The sequence below is a fragment of the Balaenoptera ricei genome, chromosome 17 (assembly GCF_028023285.1).
Source record: "Balaenoptera ricei isolate mBalRic1 chromosome 17, mBalRic1.hap2, whole genome shotgun sequence".
Classification (NCBI taxonomy): Eukaryota; Metazoa; Chordata; class Mammalia; order Artiodactyla; family Balaenopteridae; genus Balaenoptera; species Balaenoptera ricei.
Window position 1 is genome coordinate 28067032 of NC_082655.1, and position 12470 is coordinate 28079501.

The 12470-nt window shown below is 40.1% G+C and overlaps 1 non-coding gene across 1 annotated transcript; it reads left to right on the forward strand.

Annotated features, from left to right (window-relative positions):
* The first annotated feature begins 978 nt into the window (after positions 1-978).
* LOC132352128 (U6 spliceosomal RNA) lies at positions 979-1085 on the forward strand. The gene has a single exon (XR_009498596.1). It is a non-coding gene; the product is annotated as a U6 spliceosomal RNA (small nuclear RNA).
* Positions 1086-12470: the final 11385 nt, after the last annotated feature.

Genomic DNA, 12470 nt, shown 5'->3' on the forward strand with positions numbered 1-12470 from the left:
GAAGAGCAGAATGGCTCTTAGTGTGGGGAGGTTAAAAAATGGCAGGCAGAGGTGAAGAGCTGTTTGCATCTGGCGATGGGGCTGTGGTTGGTAAAACTTATTGTTCTCTGTGTACAAAGGAACAAATTCAAAATGGGCCACTGTGAGACACACTGCTGCCTTTGTTGACATTGTGGGCTCCTCATTGAAAAAGGACAATGTAAATAAACACGTAGGCAGTGAAATGCATCAAAGAGCTATCAGTTTTTAAAGTCTCTACCCCGTTACACTGGAGAACCTCAAACTGGCAATCATGACTAGAAGTCATGTCAGTGTCCGGACAAACAAAAGGCAGCAGATTGTCAAGTTGTTTGTTATTGCCTACACAACGGCCAAACTGGAAATTCCCTTGGCTAATTTTCTCTCATTGCCCAAATGGGAGTCCATCATGGAGTAGACTTGGGCAAGACTACTTTGCTGAAAGTACACATAAGGCTCACCCACATCATTGAGAAAGTTGTCAAGCATGATCTAATGTTCACTGTTCGGCAAACCCAGTACTTTTCCATCCTTATTAACAGGTCTGAAAACACAAGTGCTTGGTGACCATGAAATGATGTATACATTCTATGTGGGTAAGACTCCTTTGCCAAATGTTAAGTTATTGAGTTTAAAATAGACCAAGCAGGTGAATACAAGGTTTGAAGAAAATACAATTCTTAACACAGTCTCAGAGCTTGGAGTGGAGATGTAAATAACAAGCATATTGGTTTAATGGGTATTAACTCCACTCTCCAAATGGAGAAGTCCCTGACCTGCTCAAGCGGGAAATGCCCTTCTGAGTTTCAATACCTTCGTCTTAGTCACCATTTAGAGAGCTAGCAGCTTCGAACACCTGTAAAACACTGGCTTTGCTGACCTTTTTGCCACAGTTACCTCTCTTCATAACTTATATCAAACAGCCCCCATTTGTCTTCGTGAATTAAAAACTTTAGCAGAGTGCTCGCTTCGGCAGCACATATACTAAAATCGGAACGATACAGAGAAGATTAGCATGGCCCCTGCGCAAGGATGACACGCAAATTCGGGAAGCGTTCCATATTTTTGAGGCGATATGGGGATATATGCATATGTATAGCTGATTCACTTTGTTATAAAGCAGAAACTAACACACCATTGTAAAGCAATTATACCCCAATAAAGATGTTAAAAAGAAAAAAAAAAACTTTAGCAGATTTTGTGGAAGACTGCTTAACAACACTGAAGAAAGCAGATGGAATGCACTGGTTAGAGCATAAAAACAGGGCAGACGTAGCCCTCCTTCATAGATTCCCTGTGTGACAGCCTCTGTTTAAAAGCATGGTCACTGAGAAAATCATAAGTTCAGGCCTACAAGTGAGAATCCAGTGCTACCTGAAGATGTTAACTAGCAAAATTTGTCCTACACCTCTACTCATCATTGAGATGTTAGACCTACTCTCCAAATGGCATTGTCTTCCACTCAGTGATTTACTGGTGAATGCAGAAAGAAACCCCAAGCTAGTATCCTTCAGTAGGATCAGACAAAATGGGGGATAGTGTTGTGATGAAAAATTTTAGGGAAAGAGTCCTCATTTATAACAATGTTATTTAAAACTGTGTGTGTCACATTTTGGGGATATTCATATAGAAGATGCATCCCAGTGTTTAAAATTATTGGATATAAATATGGGCCCAACCATGAGCATGCCTTAAAAGCATATGCAGTCAAAGAACTTGAAATGTTTATTAATCCTTTCGAAGGGCTGCTGCAATAAAATCATGTGGCTGCTTCCCAGTTGGCCAGAGAATGGGACTGCTCACAGGTTTCAGGTTGAAAAGCCTCCCACAGCTCCCTAGGCAAGAAGTTTGGCAGTGGTGCTGAAAAACTACAAAGACATATTCCCCAATATTTATCATATGATTTGTATTCTGCAGTCATTTCCAGTTTCAATGGCAACAGTGGAAGGGAACGGATGAAGTCAGGTTACAGGAATAGAATGCTTGAGACAGGGCTTGAATATCTAATGCACATTTCTATGGAAGGCCCAATGCCAGGAGCATATAACTGCAGACGTGCTGTCTAACTTTTCTTATTAAAACTCACCAGAACAAACAAATTACCCTTTGGCAAAAGACCATCAGAAAACCTCAGTTTTGAAGGAGAACCATCTTCCTTCTGATAAAAAAGAAACAGCATTTTGTGCTCAAACCCCCTCTGTAAATCACCATTATCTCTGCCTATGTTTATAAAGTATGGACAAGTGACTAGTCTGCAGTAAAGTGTAATAATAGAGCAAAATAAAATGAAGTGAGTACATTTCCTACCATTAAGCGTTGTTGTGTGTCCATTTAGTTTGTAATGTTTATAGAAATAGCAGCACTCTGTAGAAAAGGAATTCAAGGGATTCAACCAAGGGGAAAAAAAAGACTTGCTTGATTTTCACTTGACCATATTTCTTAATTATAAAGAAAAAAATACAGCATATGTCATATATTAATAAGTAGCATTCTTTTGTCATGTTTATTTTTCTGTGTTTTCATTCTTGCTTAAAATATAGCTTAAAGATAGAAATTGAAGTATTAATATTAAACAGATCATGTCATTATCCTGTAAGTGTTAAAATGATAATATTTTATTTTGTTATTTAAAAGCTGCCCAAAAGGATGCAGCATGGCTTAAATATTTGGGTGGAGTTCTTCATTCTACCTTTATTTTCCATGGCCATATAACAGTCTAAACCCTACTTAGGACCCCGTGCAAGGGCACAGAATGAAATTAAAAATCACACCTATTACTGCTACCAAGGCAAACTATTTAAATTTCTCCTAGTATTTACTGGAGTTCTTGGTACATAGCGAAGAAAGGCTCAGTGAATATTTGTTGAATAAATAAAATCACTTATTTATAAAACGTGTGGAATTCACAGGGTAAGGTTTACAGCCGTAACAGTATAACTCTGTAAGGCAATTCTTAGGTGAAATTACAGAAACTGCCTAATTATTATTTGCTTTGGTTCCATTGTATTTAGTGATGAATAATTTTCTTATTTTAAAACAATATTTTTCAGATATCCATTATTGCATAATTAAAGGCCAAAAATGAAAACTAGAAGGTTCTTAGGTCTATGTTTATTCTCCATTTGCAATATTTCAATATAGTCCTTTTCTATGGAAATACTTCTGAATTTAGAACTCTGTGGAGAGAAATACTGACATCAGCACAGGCAGGAAAAAAATAGTAATTTATTTATTTATTTATTTATTTATTTATTTATTTTTTAAAGGGACGTGGTTATTTTAATTTATTTATTTATTTATTTATGGCTGTGTTAGGTCTCCGTTTCTGTGCGAGGGCTTTCTCCAGTTGCGGCAAGCGGGGGCCACTCTTCATCGCGGTGCGCGGGCCTCTCACTATCGCGGCCTCTCTTGTTGCGGAGCACAGGCTCCAGACGCGCAGGCTCAGTAGTTGTGGCTCACGGGCCTAGTTGCTCTGCGGCATGTGGGATCGTCCCAAACCAGGGCTCGAACCCTTGTCCCCTGCATTAGCAGGCAGATTCTCAAGCACTACGCCACCAGGGAAGCCTAAAAATAGTAATTTACATACAAAAAAAACGAGTTGTTTACCATGGGAGACATAAGCACACTGGTTTTAACAAATTCACACTTCTATATTTAATAACTGAAGCATTAGGAAATCAGCTGCTCTCAAGTGTATTTTAAAAGCATTTGTAATGTGGAGTTTTCTAATATTATCTTCCCAAGTAACTATTATATTAAAAATCTTGCCGAGTTTCAAAATAGATCTGCTAAAATCTTATATTTATTTGAAAAGATTGCATTTTACTGAGTTTATTATAACAATAAAAATATAGCAATGCAACCATATGAATATTTAAAAATATAAACGCCACTGTCTTTTTTAAAAAATCCTAATCTAGAATTGTTTTCTGTTTTAATAATAAAAGTCAAATAAGTGGTAGGGGAAAACAAGAGGTAAAACTATAAGAAAGAATCATGGGAGTACATTTGCAAAGAGAATTCTTTGAATTCTCACTTAAGAGAAGTGAGTTCATTAAAATAATGAAGCTAAGCCTAATATTTTATAATAAATAAGATGAAATGTATTTTCTATGGCAGAAGCTTTTCAAGTTATACCAGTTTGGAAGTCATTATTTCACTTGATCACTAAAAAATTCTTTTGAATTGCTCTTCAATTCATATAACAAACCCAAAAGCTAACACAGCTTCTATGTTTACTATATCTTTAATATGGCTTTATCTTGCCATAATACTATACCCCCATATAGTTCCAGCAGAAAGCATTTCAAAACCAGAAATCATTCTCTTCTATTTCACACTCAAGGCTGGAGTAAATTGCATGCCTCTAACAAATCAGATTTTCCAGTGAATACATCTGGAGGGCAATAGAAACAGGATGGTGGTGGTGGGAGGTAGAGGTTTGAGATTGGGAAGTGTTGTAAACAGAAGGAAAACCATTGGTGAAAGTCAGAGTTAGAATGCAACGATTAGATCATGCGAGATCTTGTAAGCCATAAGTTAGCATATGAACTTTCTTGTAAGCCATAGGTTAGCGTATGAACTTTATCTTGAGGGCGATAGTGAGCATAGAAGGGTTTCAACTGGGCCCAGGGTAGGGGATGATCAGATTTGCACTTTAAAGACATCATTCTGGCTATGGTTTAAAAATGTACCAAAGGGACAAGTCTGTGCACAGGGTTAGAAATCCAGGCAGCGAGAAATTGTAGAAAAATGAACACATTTTAAAGATAATTAAGAGGTAGAACAGATATGAGTTAGGTTCCAATTTGCTGTAAAGGTGACAGAGAGAGAAGAGTTGACAGTGTCACCCAGCTTCCTGAGTCCGCACGAGGATGGCATTTATTATAAGGAACACAAGAAAAAGATCAGCTTTTAGAGGAAGTATGATGAATTCAATTGGAATATAGTGAGTTTTGGACCCTGAGATATCCAGTTGGATTATGGGATAGTTATGGAATAAAGATTTATAGAATTTATGGAAGATCTGCATATAAACAGTAATAGAAACAATTGAAAAGAAAGATATTACCCAGGGAGGGAAGGTAGGATGAAAACATAAGAAAGTCAGGGCTAGGCTGAGGAACACCAACATTTAAGAAATGGCCTAAAAGGATACTGGGTCAGTGGGAAAACACAGGAGGGCTGTGTTACAGAAGGAAATTTGGTTTCAAAAATGTGGGAGTGTTTATCATGCCAAAGACTGATGAGAGATCAAGCTTAAGATAAAAACTAGCCATTAGATTTAACCACATGGAAGTAATTTTTACTTTGGGCAAGAGCTGTTTGGTAGAATGGTGGGTACAGGTGCATGAGTGGAGTGGGTTGGGTGAAGGAGCAGGGAATGTGAGACCCAGGAATACAGACTCTTTTTTAGAAGTTCTATGAGGAATGGGGAGAAGCAACTGGGTGGTACTAGAAAGACAGAAGAGTTCAGAGAGTAACTTATTTCCTTGGGAAAGGTTTCAGCATGTTTAAATGCTGATGTGAAGTGTCTGATAGAAAAGTAGGTTAAAGTTATCCAAAAAAAGTATAATAGCTAATAATAACAGCTAACACTCACTGAATGCTCAATATATACTAGGCACTCTTCCAAGTTCTTCATGCTTAGTAACTCCTTTGATGCTCACAGGTAGGTACTGTGATTATTCCATTTTACAGATAAGGAAATAGAAACCTGGGGAGTTCGAAGGACTAACTGATGGGATAACTTTGCTTAAGAGGTGGAAAAAAGTGGGATCCAAAGCCCAGATAAAGGAATTACCCCTGTACAGAAGAGGGACAGCTTCCATTCTACAGGACCGGACATGGAAAGGATGGGATGGAGGTAGGTGAATTTATAGGTTTGGAGGCAGGAGACTGAGAGAATTCTCTTAACAGCTTCTATTTTGTCAGTCAGTCAGGAGAGAAGGGCTTCTGCACAGCCTGAGATGAGGTGGTAGGCTGGTAGGTTTGAAATACAAAGAAGGTGTTAAATAGACCCTATAAAGAATAAGAGAGAATTTATGTTAACTAGGGAGCATAAAATGATTGCAGGCAGCCCTGAGACCCCACTGCAGTTAGAGGGCCAGTGCTAGCCATGTCATTCATTTTCAGGGTTGTGTGGTTTCCCCATGCTCAGTTTCAGGCCAGAGGAGAGGTAGTGCTGTTAAGACTATCCAAGAAGGATCCAGAAGTCTTGGTGTTTAGTCAACCATGGAGATCTAGAAGACCTCGGAGGTAAACCAAATGGGTCAGGGGTATGGGTAGGGCAGGGGAAGAGTAAGGCATATAGATCTGTTTGATAGGCACTTACTTGAACCTTCTTTAGAAGTAGAGTATAATCATACTTAATTAATCAGGTAGACAGGGAATGGATGGTGCCCAAAGATAAAAAGTAAAAAAAGTAGATCTTGGTGAAGGGGTATATGGGAACTCTGTACCTTCTGCTTAGTTTTTCTGTAAAGCTAAAACTGCTCAAAAAAATAATAATAAAGTCTATTAATTTCAAAAAATACACCTTGGAATATATAAGGTAGGGACTATCTGAATATGACTTTATCATATGACTGCATATGACTTATCTTGCTTGTCTACAGTGGCTTGGCAGGTAAAAAGAAGAAAGGAGCTTTGGACTATTGTCTTTCGGACCACAAAGCACATGCACATTATCCTATAGCCACTGAATATTGATGCTATTCATTGGTATTCATTTCTGTGTAACCTTAAACTATGAAAGTTTTCTGAAAGTGCTGAAAGTTTCAATAAAGGCACTACTAAGGTTTGTTATGAAAACTTTGTTGCAAACCAAAGAAACTACCTGTCAGAAGAGAAATTTACTAATGAGCCAACAGGTGGCAGTATAACATGGTGTTCTTGAATTTTTTAATAATAGAACTAATTAACAATTAGGGCAGCAGAAGTCTCTCAAAGTGGAAAGAAGGTGGAGGGAGAAGGAGGACAAGGTGAGGCAGGGGAAGGGAGCAGAAAGGAGAAGAGAGGAGAGATCAAGAGAAAGGGATTCTGAAGGAGCCAAAATTATAATAGTATCTATTCATCCCTCAACATTTATCTCAAAACTCATCCCTGGAAATCTCAGACTCCAGTCTGATTCGGATGCTGGCAAGTCATGGTGTTAACACAATGAATAGTGTAACAGCTGATGGCCATACCCATATCTCTATTAGACTGTGAGATTCTTGAGGACAGGAAACAGTGTTCATCTTTGAATGCTCTCAAACCAGTATCTAAGCCAGTGTCTGACTCAGAATAGGAACAAAACAAACATCGATGGATGAACGAATGTATGAATGAATGAATGATAGGTATCTGGCCATTTTTCATGCCATCTACTGTAATCTTTTCCATCTACCTTTGGGAAGAAAAGTCCTGTCAACTTCTTTTCTAATGAGAAATCATTTCTCACATTATATCATAAGTCATCTGGGGAAAATTTATTGTTTCCATTTAATGACAGTTAAAATAAAAATCTTGGGACTTCCCTGGTGGCGCAGTGGTTGAGAATCTGCCTGCTAATGCAGGGGACACGGGTTCGAGCCCTGGTCTGGGAAGATCCCACATGCTGCGGAGCAACTAGGCCCGTGAGCCACAACTACTGAGCCTGCGCGTCTGGAGCCTGTGCTCCGCAACAAAAGAGGCCGCGACAGTGAGAGGCCCGCGCACCGCGATGAAGAGTGGCCCCCGCTCGCCGCAACTGGAGAAAGCCCTCGCACAGAAACGAAGACCCAACACAGCCAAAAATTAATTAATTAATTAATTAATTAAAAATAAATAAATAAATAAAAAATAAAAATCTTTAGGATGAGGAGAATGCAAAACAAGCAAGCAGGCAGCAACAGTAGTGGTTGGAATGGTTTGGTTCTGAGGGAGAGAGGATATCTATTAAGCTCCAACCATGTGGCAGACATAAATGATAGACTTTGCATGTATTCTTGTCTGATCTTAACAACAGTAGTATGAACTGATTACTGTTATTGGGCCCATTTTATATGTGAGAAAATGAGGATCAGAGAAGTTAATTTGCCCAGAGACATTAACTGGGGCAACCTGACCTTTCTTCGTTCCTTCCTTCCTCCCTTCCTTCTTTTTTTTAACTAACATGTACTTATCACCTGCTGAGTCCTAGAGGGGCTAAACAACTTTTCTTCTAAGGTCACGCAGTCAGAAAGAGGCAAAGAAGGAGACAAATCTGGGCCTTCAGGACTTGAGAGTCCATGTCCTTTATTAAACTACATTTTTCCATCACAGATCTCTTTGCAAACTTTGGGAACTTCATCTCACTTTCCTGCTCTCCCTTGAATTAACATCACATTATGGCGAGCCGGAAGCTGGGATTTTGAATAGAAAGAGACACAGTTGTTTTTCTATCAACTTCTGAATTGAGGTCATTTCTCCAGTCTGGAATTTGCTAATTCTCCCCCACCGGCAGCTCTTCCTGAAACTTTTGGCCAGTGCAGTTGACACCAGAGACCTGGGAAGCCATCCTTGCGCTCTGAGCTTCCAGCAGCAGCCCGAGCTGTTTGTCAACGAGCTGAGAGCCTCGTATCTCAGATTAGTGCCCAATCAGAAGACAAACAGAAGGTGAGTAACTTCATGGGAGAACAGTGGCTCTGTATGCTAGCCATCCAGAAACAGCCAGATGAGATGGCATCAAAGGCCTAAAATGCCATATGTCACTTAGAATCGTATTCTCATTTTAATAGTGCTATTTTGACGCACAGTAGATAAGCCTGAAAGTAAATACACGAAAATGCTAACAGAAGGAATATGGATAATTGATGTTAGGGCAATGAGATGATGAGTAATATTTTTCTTTTAATTGCCAAAATTTTGACGATGTGGTTTTAGTACCTTTAAAAAGAAAATATTAAAGTTATCTTATTTTAAAGCATTTTTTTCTCTTTGATGAAACAGCGTTCTAGAAATAACTAGAAAGGACACATGGGCAGATGAAACAACATAAGCCAAATTCCCAAATTCTGGATTTATCTTCCTACAGATTTTTCTGCTGTGAATTTGAGAGGAGCTACAACTACATAGCAAGGGCTAAGTTTAATCAGTAGGTCACAAGATTTCTGGTGGTAAAGGAAAATCGTTCATAGGAATGGCCTAGGAGGTGTAAATAAAGCAGAAATCAAAAGTCTCCTCAGCTCCACAACTGCAGAGGTAATACCTCCACCCGCCACCAGCAGTGCAGCTGTCTGGTGCTTCCAGGTTTCTCCTGGGCTTCTGTAGCTGCCATCATAGTAGTTGGCCCCTAGGGGCGCTCTGCCCCATTTTGCAATAGTGCTCTTGTCCTTCCAGTAGACAATCTCAAAATCCTCCTTTCCCCCCAATCTAAAAGCAACAAATAAAGGCAGAATTATTGTTAAAAATTTGAAAGCATGTTTACTAGAAAATTGAATGGAAAATAAATGCAAATTCATGGAAATAAATCATATAATGGAGAACAGATTCTTTTATCTTTATGTAACTCAAATCTTGCCACAGATCTGCTTCCTGAGAACCCAGATTATAAATTTTTTTCTGAGCCTAGACTGTGGGATGCTAAATGAATCCCTCAGAGCCTCTAACCTGAGGTACCAGTTCTACCCCTGCCAAGTCTGAGGAGAATCTCAGCCTTCACTCCTCATCCCTCTAGGAGGCTAGCTACCCCACTGGGTTCAGGTAGCTTTCAAAGGCCCTGTCCTTCTCATACCTTCTGGTCTCTTGGTCTCCTGGGAAAGGAAGGTGCTTGTCTCTCAGGTCCAGAATTCAGCCTCTGGATTTAGGCCTTCCTTTGTTTACCTTACAGATAACTAACTTCCTTTGCCTTTTCTGTAAGTCTGTAGATCCACACATCTCCCTGTCTTGTCCCATCATTTGAATCATCTCATTAGATAAATGTCAAGGCTTGGTTTCTCCTATCTGGATGGCAACCTTTACACTCATACTTTCCAGAGCATCTTGATTTTAATCATTCCAATCAACTGTCCCAAGAAGTAAACACCGACTTGTCCATCCATGTTTCCCCAGTTTGCTCAATACAATCACCATGCCTGTGTCTTTGGCTAATATCTTCCCCTATTCTCACAAATGGACAAAAGGCCACAAACAGCAGATGGCTTTGGGGAAGATTACCTCATGTCTGCTCGCCATTAGGCAAGCAGAAGACTGTATCCTTCCCATCCTTCAGAGACCCCAACCCCCAACCTCTACCTCCTCACCCGGACTCTCCCTTCATTCCTGTTCTTCGTCTGAGAGATATCTCTGACTGAAAACTCATTGGCAGAGCAGAGATAATTGACACACTCTGAACCCAACACAGGTTCAAGCCCACCTTGCCTCAGTTACCCACTCTCCTGTCTGCCTCAGGTACTCTCTGGACCCCCTCCTCAGGGAGTGATCCTGCAGAATTCTACCCATTACAGTTTTACAACATCAAAATCCCTTAACCATAGAGTAACAACAACACATACAGTGAGAGGAGAGTGGATCACTCACACATGCTTTTACGGGAAAACGGGCAGCTCTCTCCCTGGTAAGAAAAATATGGGTCTCCACCCCACCACAAAAAAAAAAAAAATCCCAGAATGCCCCAGAATGCAGCTTCTTTTCTCCGTGACGTGTTGTAAAGCACGTCAGCTGCTTCTTGTTGCTGTGAGGATCACCCAACATCGGGTCACTGAGACAGACGGCAGCCCTGGCTCGCACGGCTGATAGGATTAGGAGCTGGGTCTTTGTCAGCCCTGACTGAGTCTGGGAGAGACCCCAGCACACACAGGTGAGCTGAGAGGAAGAGCGGATGTGGGGGACGGGGAGGTATCTTGGTTAAATGGTGCAGACCTTTTCTCTTCGGCAGTGCGTTTGTATTGTCTTTTCTGTGAAGTTTGCAGTCTAGGGGGTTCCTATCAAGAAAAACCTGTCCTTTATGACTTATCTGGTTTCAGGGATTGACAGTATATGCCTCCCAGGATTTTTGTGAGGCTCAAATAAGATTATACATGTGAAAGGGCTCTGAAAATATAGTTGTGTGCAAATGAAAGGTATGAATCACTTAATTACAGATTTCACATAGGCAAAGAATCGAATAATTTATCCCAAATTTGGGGCCATAATTACATAAATACATCCCTTTTCTCCCAGCCTACAATACCTGTCTTCCCAGGTCTGGGCAGGGATATTATTTATAATCTTGAAGGGTTCCAGCCTTCTGAATTAGTTATTTTCTAAAAAAATCAGCATTACATTCATTTCTAGAGGAAAAGCCACAAAATTACAAAACCAGAGAATATTTTAAAGCAGATAAAAGATGACTATAATATACTGTATTAGATTATATCTCTTTGATGGTATAATGCAAATGTTATAAGACACTTAATGACGTGAGAAACACTTGAATGAAATTAAAGGCAAGATAGATATTAGCATTTGTAAAACTTGCCTTTTAGAACAGCATAAAAACAGCCTTGGGTTCCAAAAGTACAGAGCTAAAAAGCGTTTGAACACTAAATCATCAGCCTTTCCCTCAGCAGGTTGCTATGGTGACAACGGGGCTAGCTACAGCACGGCCTCTCACTGCCTGCACTTCTGCAGTAAAGGCTTTCACTTAACACATGTTGGATTTTTTTAAGGCACACACCCCATCATCAAATACAAAGAAATATTGGAGGCAGCTTTATCTGAGTCATTTTCTAAACAGAAGTTGTGTCTATGTTCTTTATCCTGTACTGATGGGCCCCTTAGGGGGTTAGAAAATTCACTCATTCATGCATTCATTCATTTGACTGTTATATATTGAGTGTCTACTGTGTCAGGACCTGTACTAGGCACTGCCTACATCCCTGGTGAAGACAGACAAATAAGTAGGGGATTCTGATACAAGATCATAACAGCTCTCCTGGGGTGAATTAAATACAGGTGTCCTGGAAGTATGTAAGGACTGATCTTCTTGGGGGATCAGGGGACGTTTCCTGGAAGAAGCTGTTTCTGAAATGAAACTTAATGTATCTTTAGGAGTTGAGGAGGATGCGTGGGTGGGGTGCAAGAAACGCTCTAGACAAAGGGACCAGAGTGTGCAACCGTCTAGAGGAAAAAGAGAACACGGTACCTCCTGAGAACTGCAGTTGCTAGAGTTCAAGGGGTATCCATTTGTATGTGGAGGGAGAGTGGCAGGGCGATGGATTGGGGGTGGGTAGGGGTGGTGAGGGAGGGAGGATCAGAGAAGGGCAGTGTCAAGAAATGAGATGGGAGAGATACACAAAGCCAGATCATGAAAGGCATTTGTGCCACATTAAGGAGTTTGAATATTACTTGGAGGACAACCGAGAAATCATTAATGAGTTTTAATGAAGAAGCATGGCTAGATTTGGCCTCGTGGAAAAATTGCAAAACTGGCGAGAAAGGAATAAGAGGCAAGATTGGAAGCAAGACAA